Source organism: Triticum urartu, chromosome 1A, assembly GCF_056163025.1.
Source record: "Triticum urartu cultivar PI428250 chromosome 1A, HENAU_Tu73, whole genome shotgun sequence".
NCBI classification, from domain to species: Eukaryota; Viridiplantae; Streptophyta; class Magnoliopsida; order Poales; family Poaceae; genus Triticum; species Triticum urartu.
Window position 1 is genome coordinate 158,411,705 of NC_141873.1, and position 16,377 is coordinate 158,428,081.

The 16,377-nt window shown below is 44.4% G+C and overlaps 1 long non-coding RNA gene across 1 annotated transcript; it reads left to right on the forward strand.

Annotated features, from left to right (window-relative positions):
• The first annotated feature begins 1,812 nt into the window (after nt 1-1,812).
• LOC147990444 (uncharacterized) lies at nt 1,813-5,000 on the forward strand. Its single transcript, XR_015599535.1, has 3 exons — nt 1,813-2,218; nt 3,291-3,365; nt 4,700-5,000. It is a non-coding gene; the product is annotated as an uncharacterized LOC147990444 (long non-coding RNA).
• Nucleotides 5,001-16,377: the final 11,377 nt, after the last annotated feature.

The following is a 16,377-nucleotide window of genomic DNA, read 5'->3' on the forward strand; positions in this document are numbered from 1 at the left end:
CTACTCACACATCATCGAAGAGGCTATGGTGTTGGTGTAGAAGCCCTCTGTGATCGAATCCCCCTCCGGCAGATCGCCGAAAAGGCCCCAAGATGGGATCTCATGGGTACGGAAGGTTGCGACGGCGGAAAAGTGGTTTCGTGGCTCGCCTGGATGTTTTCAGGGTATAGGAGTATATATAGGCGAAAGAAGTAGGTCGGTGGAGCTTCGTGGGGTCCACGAGAGTGAGGGGGGCGCGCCTACCCCCTGGGCGTGCCTCCCTACCTCGTGGCCGCCTCGTTGCTTCCTTGACCTCCACTCCAAGTCTCCTGGATTGTGTTTGTTCCAAAAAATATCCTCGCGAAGGTTTCAGTCCGTTTGATATTCCTTTTCTGTGAAACACTTAAATAGGCAAAAAACAGCAACTGGCACTGGGCCTTCGGTTAATAGGTTAGTCCCAAAATAATATAAAAGTGCATATTAAAGCCCATTAAACATCCAAAATAGATAATATAATAGCATGGAACAATCAAAAATTATAGATATGTTGGAGACGTATCAGCATCTCCCAGCTTAATTCCAGCTCGTCCTCGAGTAGGTAAGTGATAAAAACAGAATTTTTGATGTGGAATGCTACCTAACATAATTTTCAATGTAATTCTCTTTATTGCGGCATGAATGTTTAGATCCAAAAGATTCTAGACAAAAGTTCAATATTGACATAAAAATAATAATACTTCAAGCATGCTAACCAAGCAATTATGTCTTATCAAAATAACATAGCCAAAGAAAGCTTATCCCTACAAAATCATATAGTTTGGCCATGCTTCATTTTCGTCACACAAAATGCTCCCATCATGCACAACCCTGATGACAAGCCAAGCAATTGTTTCATACTTAGCCTTTTCAAACTCTTTCAACTTTCACGCAATATATGAGTGTGGGCCATGGACATACCACTATGGGTGGAATAGAATATGATGATGGAGGTTGTGTGAGAAGACAAAAAAGGAGAAAGTCTCACATTGACGCGGCTAATCAACCGGCTATGGAGATGCCCAACAATTGATGTCAATGCAAGGAGTAGGGATTGCCATGCAACAGATGCACTAGAGCTATAAATATATGAAAGATCAACAAAAGAAAATAAGTGGGTGTCCATCCAACTTGCTTGCTCACGAAGACCTAGGGCATTTTGAGGAAGCCCATCATTCGAATATACAAGCCAAGTTCTATAATGAAAAATGTAACGCCCCGGTAGTTAAGCTATAGTAATCTCCCACTAATGATGCCACGTCAACACGTTTACTGTTGTTAGACTCTCGTTGATTCGAAAACAGTTCAAATTCAAATTTAAAATAAAGTCAAAAATAAAAGTTTTCAAATGTCACACTAAAATGTGCAAGCTGTGGCAAATAAATCATAAGTTTTGTTCGTGAAGAAACCAAGTTTTTATAAAAGGTTTAAGTGTTCCAAAATGATTAAAACAGTAGTTAAAGCAATTAAATAAATGTCTATTAAACTTTGAAAAATACTAAACCATTTTTATTTCGGGGTAAAACTTTTATGGCAGTGGGTTATTTTGAAACATTGTTTCAGTAGCTAATGTCATATTTTAATAAACTAAAAATAATGTGTAAACTAAAATAAAATAGAAAAGAATAAGTAAAAGAAGAGAGAAAATAAACAAAAAAATTAAAGAGACGAAGACCCCATCCCCCTGGGCCGTTCGGCCCACCTGGCCAAGCGACCGGCCAGCCCAGTCGGCCCACCCCGCATGCCCCCTGGCCTACTAGGCCAACCCATCCCACCGCTAACCCTAACTCCCCCCCTGACCCAATCCCCATCTCTCTCTCGTCTCCCTCCCAACGCCGCACACACCCGACACCCCCCAGCGCCAGGGCGCAGACAGGCCCTGCGCCCCAACCCCATCTCCTGCCGCGCAGGAGCCCACCACCGCCGCCGCGCCGCGCCCGGGGATCCGCCACCTCCCGCCGCCCTCGCGCCATCGCCTCACAAGAGCTCCTCCCATGGCCACCGCCTAGTTGTGCCGCGCCAAGTCGCCCCCTCGCCGGAGATGGACGGATCCCGGAGGCCCCGTCGTGGGTCCGGCCTCCCTCGCCTTCTTCCCCCTCGCCGGAGCCCCTCTCGTCACCCGCCGCCATCGCCGGAACCTCCCCGACCACCTCCCCATGGGTCGCCGCCACGCCTCGTCGCCCCCCGCTCCCCGCCAACGGCTGTTAGTGCCTCCCTCATCTTCTTTTCTCCTCGCCGCAGTCACCTACGCCCCGTGCCGATCCGTGCACCCTCTCGCCCACGCATGGCCTCGCCTTCCTCTGCTACTGCTTGCCCGTCGTTGCTCGCGGCTGGCCTCACCCAGTTATGCATCTGCCGTGCCCTAGCCCGCTCCGGCATGCCTGCGCCTCGTCGGTGTTGCTCCTGTCCGGGGCCATGCCCTGCTACCCCGTCGCGCTCTGCGCTCGTCGCCGGCGCTCCTCTGTGAGTGGTCGCGCGTTGCCAAGCCATGGCTACTTGTGCCACTGCCATTGGGACCAACCCCCCGCCCCTTAAAAAAGAACAAAATGAATAACCAAAAGAAATAAATAAAATAGGATAAATAGTTAATTAATTATTTGGTTAATCAACCTAATTAATTAGTTTAGCTAGCCTAACAGAATATGACAGTGGAACCCCCTAGTTAAACTAAACTCTTGAACTAACCTTAGACTATGACATGTGGCCCCACCTTGGCCAGTTTCACCAGTCAAAGTGATGACTGTGTATCACCTAGCCAATGACAGAGGGCCCCCACCGCACTGTTCATGTTTGACCAGTGAAATGTTGACTTCTGAGTCAACTGTTGACTTGGGCCCACTGTTAGCCTCTAGCACACACTGCTGGGTACACTTTCGGGTGCACTTAGCATTTGGTCCTTATAATATTTTGAATTAGTAATAAATCCAGAAATTTAGAAAATAAATTAAAACTTTGTAAATTAATATAAAATAATCCGTAACTCGGATGAAAAAACTTTGTACATGAAAGTTGCTCAGAACGACGAGGCGAATCCGGATACGCAACCCGTTCATTCGCCACGCATCCCTAGCATAGCAAACACACAACTTTCCCCCTCCGGTTCATCTGTCCGAAAACGCGAAACACCGGGGATATTTTCCCGATGTTTCCCCCCTTCACCGGTACGATCTCATACCGCGTTAGGGCACCCCTAGCCCCGATAATTGTCATGTCATGCATTGCTATGCATCTGTTTGCTTAATATTTATTATTTCTTCCCCCTCTTCTCTCGCTAGACACCGAGACCGACGCTGCCGCTACCCAGTACGACTACGGTGTTGATGACCCCTCTCTCTTGCCAAAGCAACTAGGTAAGCCCCCCTTGATCACCAGATATCGCCTACTCTTCTCTATACTACTTGCATTAGAGTAGTGTAGCATGTTACTGCTTTCCGTTAATCCTATCCTGATGCATAGCCTGTCATTGTTGCTACAACTGTTGATACCTTACCTGCAATCCTACATGCTTAGTATAGGTTGCTAGAACTTCATCAGTGGCCCTACATTCTAGTCCGTCTGCCATGCTATACTATCGGGCCGTGATCACTCGGGAGGTGATCACGGGTATATATATCCATACTATAAATGTTGTGACTAAAGTCGGGTTGGCTTATTGAGTACCCGCAAGTGATTCTGATGATGGGGGTTGAAGGGGCAGGTGGTTCCACCCAGGTAGTGGTGGGCCTGGGTTCCCGACGGCCCCCGACTGTTACTTTGAGGCGGAGCGACAGGGCAGGCGGAGACCACCTAGGTGAGAGGTGGGCCTGGCCCTGGTCGGCGTTCGCGGTTACTTCAAAATAACACGCTTAACGAGATCTGGGTATTTGATCTGAGTCTGGCTATTGGCCTATACGCACTAACCAACTACGCGGGGACAGTTATGGGCACTCAACATCGTGGTATCAACCGAAGACTTCATGACGTCAGCGACTGAGCGGCGCGCGCCGGGTTGGACTGGAACGCCTGCTCTTGTATAAGGGAGGCTAGGTCTGCTCACCGGCCGCGTACGCAACATGCAGGTGTGCAATTGGCGATGGGCCTAGACTCCTGCGCCATAGGATTTAGACCGGTGTGCTGACCTCTCTGTTGTGCCTACGTAGGTCTGCGATGTGTTGATCTTCCGAGGCCGGGCATGACCCAGGAAAGTGTGTCTAGACAAAGGGGATCGAGCGTGTTGGGAAATGTGGTGCACCCCTGCAGGGAAATTAATCTATTCGAATACCCGTGATCTTCGATAATAGGACGACTTGGAGTTGTACCTTGACCTTATGACAACTAGAACTGGATACTTAATAAAACACACCCTTCCAAGTGCCAGATACAACCGGTGATCGCTCTCTCACAGGGCGACATGGGAGGATCGTCGGTTAGGATTATGTTATGCGATGTTACTTGTTGAACTTACCATCTACCCTCTTCTTCTGCTGCAAGATGGAGGTTACCAGAAGCGTAGTCTTCGATAGGACTAGCTATCCCCCTCTTATTCCGGCATTCTGCAGTTCAGTCCACATATGATACCCCTTTTCCATTTGATACCAATGCATACATATGTAGTGTAGCTCCTTGCTTGCAAGTACTTTGGATGAGTACTCAGGGTTGCTTTGCTCCCCTTTTTCCCCTTTCTATACCCGATTGCTGCGACCAGACGATGGAGCCAAGGAGCCAGACGCCACCGTCGACGACGACTCCTACTACACTGGAGGTGCCTACTACTATGTGCAGCCCGCTGACGACGACCGGGAGTAGTTTAGGAGGATCCCAGGCAGCAGGCCTGCGCCTCTTTCGATCTGTATCCCAGTTTGTGCTAGCCTTTTTAAGGCAAACTTGTTTAACTTATGTCGGTACTGAGATATTTTTCCTTCCGCTGACTCGTCTATGATCGAGCTCTTGTATTCGAGCCCTCGAGGCCCCTGGCTTGTAATATGATGCTTGTATGACTTATTTTATTTGTAGAGTTGTGTTGTGATATCTTCCCGTGAGTCCCTGATCTTGATCGTACACGTTTGCGTGTATGATTAGTGTATGATTGAATCGGGGGCGTCACAAGTTGGTATAAGAGCCGATTGCCTAGGAATCCCCCTTCCAAACTCCTTGGTCGAAGTCATGTCTAGTCACTACAAAACTTTTACCAACATGGATGTGAGTCTTACGGGCCCACGTCGCCATTGGGTGGTACTAGGATCTTTTACTCCTTGATCTATACTTTAGGACTCTGAACACTCTTCTATTCGGGTTTAAATGGTTTTACTAACTCTAACATTAGGATCTCATGATCACTTCCTCCCGGAGAGCCCCTTACAACAGATGATCGCCTGCTGCACCAGAAGATTCCGAATATACTATCTAGTGTTCTCTCAAGACTTTGTGTCATCGCTTTTGCGTTCCCTACCACCCTTATATCCTTAGGGATAACTGCATACACTTGCCAGTCTTACGTTCAACCCCAATGATCTTGTTAATACAAGATGCCTCAAACTGCTCTCCGTTATTCCGAGAATCCTTTGAGCTACTGCCTTGCAGATCTTTGCCCCATGAATACCCCTACGAATAATTCCTCACATTTACTGAGGATTTGTTCATTTCTAGTTGCGTGTCTTTCACAAAGTTCTTTGAAAAACTATTTGATCTTCTAAAAATCCTCAACAACCTATTGATCCCGAATTTCTTGCCTTCCAGCCTTATGGTTAATTCCGTATTTCTAGTAATCTCCGTTGACATTATTTGTCACTATCATTCTACGTCCCTTGATTCAATATATTGAGAATGCTCGCAATCCTCAATCAGATCCTAGAATTCATCCTTTCTACTCATATGTCATTTTAAACATGAGCTGGATCTCGACCAATCAAATTGCCATTGATTGTACCCCTAAGGCTATTCAACTTATCCATCCCTAATCACAGCATTGCTTCTGATCCCTTGTCTTGGAATTCATAATTCCTTTGCATTTGAGCTTTGAATTAGTCAGTTGTTTCTATAATATTATCTCCTTGCATTCTTTGTTCTTCTGGTTGAGTACCGATGCTCACATCAGATCCCTTATGGACCACCAGATCCTTTGTTGGATTTTACCTGACAACGTCCTTCATATTCAATAACCTTGTGAGCCTTCCCTCGGATACATAATGCCTTTGGTAAATTGTATCCTCTGCTTTCTCAACCTTGCTCTGCTCTCGAGCTGGTGATATTTACTCTTGAAGCTTGTGGTATATGTTTCTAAGATGCCCCGATGGGTTGAACCTATACCTTCTCTAAATCCGTGTGAACCCGAAAGTTTTCACGAGTCATACTCAACTGTTGTTATGTCAGATAAAATTTCAACACAACTTTGTTGAAGGCGAGAAGTGAATGAAAGGTTATGCATTAGAGAAGTGGGAGTCGACATTGAACTTTGTGTTCATGCCCATGGACACGATGTAGATCCTATCATGGAAGCTTCTTGTAATAATAACTATTTCCTTGATAAGTATCATCTGGTATCTATGAATTGACCCTTTGGAACCATGGATCTGACCATGATTGTTCTCCTTTGATTCTATTTCTCGGACAAGTTAAAGTACTTGTCTCCTACAGATTAGTACGCCTGCCCAACCTCTATTTTGTTCTACCTTCGAGTATTACCCCCTGGTATCTCGAGGATATCAACCCATTGCACTTCATCTTATGAATTTTTGATGAAGTAGTACCTTTCCCCGTCATAATCACTCCACGGGTTTTGGGTTGTCGTCAATTGAGAATGCCGATTAGTGAATCAAATCTACACTACAATTTAGTACCTTCTAGTACTTTGTTGTTGAGGAGTTTAATACTCCATCACGTCATTCCTAGCCCGATCGGCTATATTCATTATTGTGCTAAATGTTAACTGTTCTACTTGGTCCTTATTCCCGGAGCACAACTTTCGATGAGGAGCTAAACTTACGTTGATCTTCCTTGTCATACCATTTCGCCTTGAACAGCAAGCTTGATTTTGAGTTTGTGTCGTACCCTTGGTTCCAATAACTTTTTGCTTCACCATTCCTTTGACTTGATGTCATTGCCGATCGATTACATATTCAAGAAACCTCTCGACAAGTGTGTCGTGATCATCGTCAACATTTTAACTTCTTCCGAGATATCAATTGAATTCATGATGAGAAATTCCATGCTGCCCTCGATGATTTGTGTTGTCATCGACCACTTTATTGCCTTCCCTCGAACACAAACTTGTTCGTGTTCTGGGTTATACCTTGAGTTCCTTGCTATCCAACATTTGTTCTTCTTTAGCTTGGAGTATTACCATCTTTTATGACAAGAATGTTGTGAGGATTACTCCACCTCATAAGAATTCTTATTATAGTGATACTTCTCACCATCATCATTCTTTCTTGGTCCTCGTGTTGTTTCTAACCTGAAAACCGACAATTGAACTATGATGTGGGAATTCAAAACTTCTAGCAACCCTATTGCTTTGAAGTTAATGGTCGATAGTTCATTCTTAGACTATTGGTTATTGAATCACCATTCTAACATTGATCATGCTACCTAACCCCATATTTTGGGTGCTCCTTTCAATCAATGTTTAATTGTGTATGCTTTCCTTGAGCATACACCATTATATCATTTGATCTGACAAATGTCATCTCCTTGTTCACATGATTGTGGAAACACACCTTTTTGGAAATCTGGAGGAATGGTCGTTGAGCCATCAGCCACCTCCTCATCCTCTGCTTGGTTTAATGATGAACTCTTGTTTCGAAACTCGCTTCCATAGTTCATTTCCAAGAATCTTACAATGTCATCTCATCAATGTGTGTTACACCTATTCTTCTCAGGCACCCTGAGTCTGAGGTATCCTAACACCGACCAGATCTGAATCTCGGTCAGATATGATGGTTGGACTATATTTCAAAGGGTAAGAACAATGTTCTTTCATGACCCGGTAAGGTGATGTCATGCCCAGCACACCTCGCCGGAGGTCCTACTGTTATAGTTTCCTTTTTAGCAAGGTTATCCATTCTTCCATGAGGAAATTGTAAGACTTATTCTATGAGTTGTTCCTGATGGATCCTTTGTGTATCCAAAGTCTGACATTGCGTGAAGACCATGTCAATGCTATCTCGAAGCATGTCTATGGTACTCCGAATTTCAATAAGAACATCTGAGCACAATGCTAAATTTTCATTATCAATTATCCAAACACCGTTGTATGGGTAATGTCATGAAATTTCTCTCCCCTTACCTAAAGGGTTTTCTACATTATATCTTGTCACATATATCATGCTCTGCTTGTCCTTGGGAAGGATATACCCCTGAAATATGTGTCTAAACACCTTTTTCCTTTCCATTGTTCTGTTTAATCTGATAATCACATTTTCCTTTCCATTGTTTGGTTTAACCTTTCTTGTGATCTATATGATCCACGCAGAAATATTCTCCTGCTTATGTAAACACCTCGGTGTACAATTATGTCAGCAAGACCCTGTTACTATTCTTGATGACATTCCGGTAACCACCGATGGACGAGAACTTTGCCTATTGGCCCGCCTCATTCAACGAGCAGGAAATGGTTCTCTTTGTCCCTCGCCCTTGGTACCGACGTTGTCGCCGACATAACTGACAGGCTATCCTCTGACCTGCCTTGCTTACATGATCGTGTAAGGTGCCAGCGCCGTTTCTACCTTTAACTCACATGGTGGGCCCATAACCCACAGTTCCACAGGATCGAAACCTGACTCTTCTGTACCCCCATGTTGCCAAAGTTATTCCTCGCGCTTGATTTCGTAAGTAATTCATGGGTCATCTCCCTAGTAATCTACTTCGGTATCAGACACAATACGTATTCTCGTTGCTCTGGACCCCTTTCACACCTTGTTCAGGCATCGAACGATTGCCTACCCGCTTAAGCTTCTCATGGTACCTCCTTACTTTGCTCTCGATTTTTTTCTTAAGTTTCAGTTCGAGAGATACTTTCCGCCACCTTCCCCCGATGTTAGCTACCAGGTAATCAACCTTGCAGAGGTTCGCTCTTCCGGAATAACCACCCTTTATCCTTTCGTAAGTACGGTAATGATCCTGAAGCAAGGACGACAGCTTCATCACGATGCATTCAGGCATAGGAATGAAGACATCAATGCTATGGATCGACCTCTTCGAGAAGAGCAACCAAGACCGAGAAGATCCGTTAGAATTTCGTAACCAAAACTTTCCTCCTTACTCCAACTCTTAAATCTCGGGACGAGATTTCTTGTAGTGGAGGAGATTTGTAACGCCCCGGTAGTTAAGCTACAGTAATCTCCCACAAATTATGCCACGTCACCATGTTTACTGTTGTTAGACTCTCGTTGATTCGAAAACAGTTCAAATTCAAATTTAAATAAAGTCAAAAATAAAAGTTTTCAAATGTCAAACTAAAATGTGCGAACTGTGGCAAATAAATCATAAGTTTTGTAGGTGAAGAAACCAAGTTTTTATAAAAGGTTTAAGTGTTCCAAAATGATTAAAACAGTAGTTAAAGCAATTAAATAAATGTCTATTAAACTTTGAAAAATACTAAACCATTTTTATTTTGGGGTAAAACTTTTATGGCAGTGGATTATTTTGAAACATTGTTTTAGGAGCTAATGTCATATTTTAATAAACTAAAAATAATGGTGTAAACTAAAATAAAACAGAAAAGAATAAGTAAAAGAAGAGAGAAAATAAACAAAAAAATAAAAGAGACGAAGACCCCATCCCCCTAGGCCGTTCGGCCCACCTGGCCAAGCAATCGGCCAGCCTAGTCGGCCCACCCCGCATGCCCCCTGACCTACTAGACCAACCCATCCCACCACTAACCCTAACTCCCCCCTGTCCCGATCCCCATCTCTCTCTCGTCTCCCTCCCAGCGCCGCACACACCCGACACAACCCAGCGCCAGGGCGCAGATAGGCCTTGCGCCCTAACCCCATCTTCTGCCGTGTCGGAGCCCACCACCGCTGCCGCGCCCGCGCCCGGGGATCCACCACCTCCCGCCATCCTCGCGCCATCGCTCCCATGGCACCACCTAGTTGTGTCGCGCCAAGTAGCCCCCTCGCTGGAGATGGACGGATCCCGGAGGCCCCGTCGTGGGTCCGGCCTCCCACGCCTTCTTCCCCCTCGCCGGAGCCCGTCACCCGCCGCCGTCGCCAGAACCTCCCCGACCTCCTCCTCACGGGTCGCCGCCCCCCGCTCCCCGCCAACGGGTGTGAGCACCTCCGTCGTCTCCTTTTCTCCTCGCCGCAGTCACTGATGCCCCGCGCCGATCCATGCACCCTCTCGCCCACGCATGGCCTCGCCTCCCTCTGCTACTGCTCACCCGTCGTTGCTCACGGCTGGCCTCGCCCAGTTCTGCATCTGCCGTGCCCCAGCCCGCTCCGGCGTGCCTGCGCCTCGTCGGCATTACTCCTGTCCGGGGCCATGCCCTGCTCACCCATTGTGCTCTGCGCTCGTCACCGGCGCTCCTCTGTGAGCGGCTGCGCGTTGCCAAGCCATGGCTGCTTGTGCCACTGCCACTGGGACCAACCCCCCTTAAAAAAGAACGAAATGAATAACCAAAAGAAATAAATAAAATAGGATAAATAGTTAATTAATTATTTGGTTAATTAACCTAATTAATTGGTTTAGCTAGCCTAACAGAATATGACAGTGGAACCCCCTAGTTAAACTAAACTCTTGAACTAACCCTAGACTATGACATGTGGCCCTACCTTTGCCAGTTTGACCAGTCAAAGTGCTGACTGTGTATGACCTAGCCAATGACAGATGGCCCCCACCGCACTGTTCAAGTTTGACCAGTCAAATGTTGACTGTTGAGTCAACTGTTGACTTGGGCCCACTGTTAGCCTCTAGCACACACTGCTGGGTACACTTTCGGGTGCACTTAGCATTTAGTCCTTATAATATTTTGAATTAGTATTAATTACAGAAATTCAGAAAATAAATTAAAACTTTGATAATTAATACAATCCGTAACTCGGATGAAAATACTTTGTACATGAAAGTTGCTCAGAACAACGAGACGAATCCGGATGCACAGCCCGTTCATCCGCCACACATCCCTAGCATAGCGAACACGCAACTTTCCCCCTCCGGTTCATCTGTCCGAAAATGCGAAACACCGGGGATATTTTCACGATGTTTTCCCCCTTCATCGGTACCACCTCATACCGCGTTAGGGCACCCCTAGCCCCGATACTTGTCATGTCATGCATCGCTATGCATTTGTTTGCTTAATATTTATTGTTTCTTCCCCCTCTTCTCTCGCTAGACACCGAGACCGACGCCGCTGCTACCCAGTACGACTACGGTGTTGACGACCCCTCTCTCTTGCCAGAGCAACCAGGCAAGCCCCCCCTGATCACCAGATATCGCCTACTCTTCTCTATACTGCTTGCATTAGAGTAGTGTAGCATGTTACTGCTTTCCGTTAATCCTATCCTGATGCATAGCCTGTCATTGTTGCTACAACTGTTGATACCTTACCTGCAATCCTACATGCTTAGTATAGGTTTGCTAGAACTTCATCAGTGGCCCTAAATTCTAGTCCATCTGCCATGCTATACTATCGGGTCGTGATCACTCGGAAGGTGATCACGGGTGTATATATATACATATATACATACTATAAATGTTGTGACTAAAGTCGGGTTAGCTCATTGAGTACCCGCAAGTGATTCTGATGTTGGGGGTTGAAGGGGCAGGTGGTTCCACCCAGGTAGTGGTGGGCCTGGGTTCCTGACGGCCCCTGACTGTTACTTTGAGGTGGAGCGACAGGGCAGGCGGAGACCACCTAAGTGAGAGGTGGGCATGGCCCTGGTCGGCGTTCGCGGTTACTTCAAATAACACGCTTAACAAGATATGGGTATTTGATCTGAGTCTAGCTACTAGCCTATACGCACTAACCAACTACGCAGGGACAGTTATGGGCACTCGACGTCGTGGTATCAGCCGAAGCCTTCGTGACGTCAGCGACTGAGCGGCGCGCGCCGGGTTGGACTGGAACGCCTGCTCTTGTATAAGGGAGGCTAGGTCTGCTCACCGGCCGCGTACGCAACGTGTAGGTGTGCAATGGGCAATGGGCCCAGAACCCTGTGCCATAGGATTTAGACCGGCGTGCTGACCTCTCTGTTGTGCCTAGGTAGGGCGGCGACATGTTGATCTTCCGAGGCCGGGCATGACCCAGGAAAGTGTGTCCGGACAAAGGGGATCGAGCGTGTTGGGAATGTGGTGCACCCCTGCAGGGAAGTTAATCTATTCGAATAGACGTGATCTTCGGTAACAGGACGACTTGGAATTGTATCTTGAACTTATGACAACTAGAACTAGATACTTAATAAAACACACCCTTCCAAGTGCCAGATACAACCGGTGATCGCTCTCTCACAAGGCGACGAGGGGAGGATCATCGGTTAGGATTATGCTACGCGATGTTACTTGGTGAACTTACGATCTACCCTCTTCTTCTGCTGCAAGATGGAGTTTACCAGAAGCGTAGTCTTCGATAGGACTAGCTATCCCCCTCTTATTCCGGCATTCTGCAATTCAGTCCACATATGATACCCCTTTTCCATTTGATACCAATGCATACATTTGTAGTGTAGCTCCTTGCTTGCGAGTACTTTGGATGAGTACTCACGGTTGCTTTGCTCCCCCTTTTTCCCCTTTCTATACCCGATTGCTGCGACCAGACGATGGAGCCCAGGAGCCAGACGCGACCGTCGACGACGACTCCTACTACACTGGAGGTGCCTGCTACTACGTGCAGCCCGCTGACAACGACCAGGAGTAGTTTAGGAGGATCCCAGGCAGGAGGCATGCGCCTCTTTCGATCTGTATCCCAGTTTGTGCTAGCCTTCTTATGGCAAACTTGTTTAACTTATGTCGGTACTTAGATATTGTTGCTTCCGCTGACTCGTCTATGATCGAGCTCTTGTATTTGAGCCCTCGAGGCCCCTGGCTTGTAATATGATGCTTGTATGACTTATTTTATTTGTAGAGTTGTGTTGTGATATCTTCCCGTGAGTCCCTGATCTTGATCGTACACGTTTGCGTGTTGATTAGTGTACGATTGAATCGGGGGCGTCACAAAAAATTCCCACTAGTATATGAAAGTGACAAAATAAGAGACTCTCTATCATGAAGATCATGGTGCTACTTTCAAGCACAAGTGTGGAAAAAGGATAGTAATATTGCCCCTTCTCTCTTTTTCTCTCATTTTTTTGTTTGGCCTTTTTCTCTTTTTTTGCCTCTTTTTTTTCGTCCGAAATCTCATCCCGGCTTGTGGGGGAATCATAGTCTCCATCATCCTTTCCTCACGTGGGACAATGCTCTAATAATGAAAATCATCACATTTTTATTTACTTACAACTCAAGAATTACAACTCGATACTTAGAACAAAATATGACTCTATGTGAATGCCTCCGGCGGTGTACCGGGATGTGCAATGAATCAAGAGTGACATGTATGAAAGAATTATGAAGGTGGCTTTGCCACAAATACGATGTCAACTTCATGATCATGCAAAGAAATATGACAATGATGGAGCGTGTCATAATAAACGGAACAGTGGAAAGTTGCATGGCAATATATCTCGGAATTGCTATGGAAATGCCATAATAGGTAGGTACAGTGGCTGTTTTGAGGAAGATATAAGGAGGCTTATGTGTGATAGAGCGTATCATATCACGGGGTTTGGATGCACCGGCGAAGTTTGCACCAACTCACGAGGTGAGAAAGGGCAATGCACAATACCGAAGAGGCTAGCAATGATGGAAGGGTGAGAGTGCGTGTAATCCATGGACTCAACGTTAGTCATAAAGAACTCACATACTTATTGCAAAAATCTACAAGTCATCAAAACCAAGCGCTACGTGCATGCCCCTCGGGGGATAGATTGGTAGGAAAAGACCATCGCTCGTCCCTGACCGCCACTCATAAGGAAAGCAATCAAAGAACACCTCATGATTCAAATTTGTCACACGACGTTTACCATACGTGCATGCTACGGGACTTGCAAACTTCAACACAAGTATTTATCAATTACTCAATTACTCAACTAGAACACCTTTAATATTACCATCTTTATATCTCGAAACAACTATCAAGTATCAAACTTCTCATAGTATTTAATGCACTCTATATGAAAGTTTTTATTATACCCATCCTGGATGCCTATCATATTAGGACTAATTTTATAGCCAAAGAAAATTACCATGCTATTATAAAAGACTCTCAAAATAATATAAGTGAAGCATGAGAGATCAATAATTTCTATAAAATAAAACCACCACCGTGCTCTAAAAAGGTATAAGTGAAGCACTAGAGCAAAATTATCTAGGTCAAAAGATATAAGTGAAGCACATAGAGTATTCTAATAAATTCCGATTCATGTGTGTCTCTCCAAAAGGTGTGTACAGCAAGGATGATTGTGGTAAACTAAAAAGCAAAGACTCAAATCATACAAGACGCTCCAAGCAAAACAAATATCATGTGGTGAATAAAAATATAGCCTCAAGTAAAGTTACCGATAGACGAAGACGAAAGAGAGGATGCCTTCCGGGGCATCCCGAAGCTTAGACTTTTGGTTGTCATTGAATTTTACCTTGGGGTGCCTTGGGAATCCCCAAGCTTAGGCTCTTGCCACTCCTTATTCCAAAATCCATCAAATCTTTACCCAAAAACTTGAAAACTTCACAACACAAAACTCAACAGAAAATCTCATGAGCTCCGTTAGTATAATAAAAGAAACCACCACTTTAAGGTATTGTAATGAACTCATTATTTATTTATATTGGTGTTAAACCTAATGTATTCCAGCTTCTCTATGGTTCATACCCCCCGATACTAGCCATAGATTCATCAAAATAAGCAAACAACACACGAAAAACAGAATCTGTCAAAGACAAAACAGACGGTAGTAATTTGTAGGTTTCGAATACTTATGTAACTCCAAAAATCCTGAAAAATTAGGACGTCCTAAATAATTTTTATATGGATCTACTACAGTTCGAATTGGTATTTTATCGCTCTCTGGTAAAAAAATGAAAATTATTCTCGTGAGCGCATACTTTCTGTTTTTTCAGCAAGATCAAATAACAATCATCCAAGAAGATCCTAAAGGCTTTACTTGGCACAAACACTAACTAAAACATAAAAAACACAATTATAATAGAGGATAGATGAAATATTTATTACTAAATAGGAACAAAAAGCAAGGAACAAAAATAAAATTGAGTTGCCTCCCAACAAGCGCTATCGTTTAACGCCCCTAGCTAGGCATAAAAACAAGAATAGATCTAGGTATTGTCATCTTTGGTATGCAATCCATATGTGGCTCTCATAATAGATTCATAAGGTAATTTAATTTTATTTCTAGGAAATTGTTCGATGCCTTTCCTTAACGGAAATTACAATCTAATATTTTCTTCTTTCATATCAATAATTGCACCAATCATTCTAAGGAAAGGTCTACCAAGAATAATAGGACATGTAGGATTGCAATCTATGTCAAGAACGATGAAATCTACGGGCACATAATTCCTACTTGCAACAATAAGAAAATCATTAATCCTTCCCATAGGTTTCTTAATGGTGGAATCCGCAAGGTGCAAATTTAAAGAACAATCATCAAATTTACGAAAACCTGGCACATCACACAAAGTTTTTGGAATCGTGGAGACACTAGCACCCAAATCACATAAAGCATAGCATTCATGATCTTTAATCTTAATTTTAATAGTAGGTTCCCACTCATCATAAAGTTTTCTAGGGATAGAAACTTCTAATTCAAGTTTTTCTTCAAAAGATTGCATTAAAGCATCAACGATATGTTTAGTAAAAGCTTTGTTTTGATCATAAGCATGAGGAGAATTTAACACAGATTGCAACAAGGAAATACAATCTATCAAAGAGAAATTATCATAATTAAATTCCTTGAAATCCAAAATAGTGGGTTCATTGCTATGTAAAGTTTTGACCTCTTCAATCCCACTTTTACCAATTTTTGCATCAAGATCTAAAAACTCCGAATCATTGGGACGCCTTTTAACTAAAGTTGACTCATCTCCAGTCCCATCTTTATCAAGATTCATATTGGAAAACAAAGATTTAATATGAGACACGTCAATCACTTTTAGATCTTCATCATTATTATTATGAAAACTAGAAGAACACGCTTTCACAAAGCAATCTTTTTCATCACGCATCCTAGCGGTTCTTTCTTTGAACTCATCAAAGGAAATTCTCATGGATTTGAGAGACTCATTGATATCATGCTTAGGTGGAATAGATCTAAGTTTGAAAGAATCAACATCAAGATAAATTCT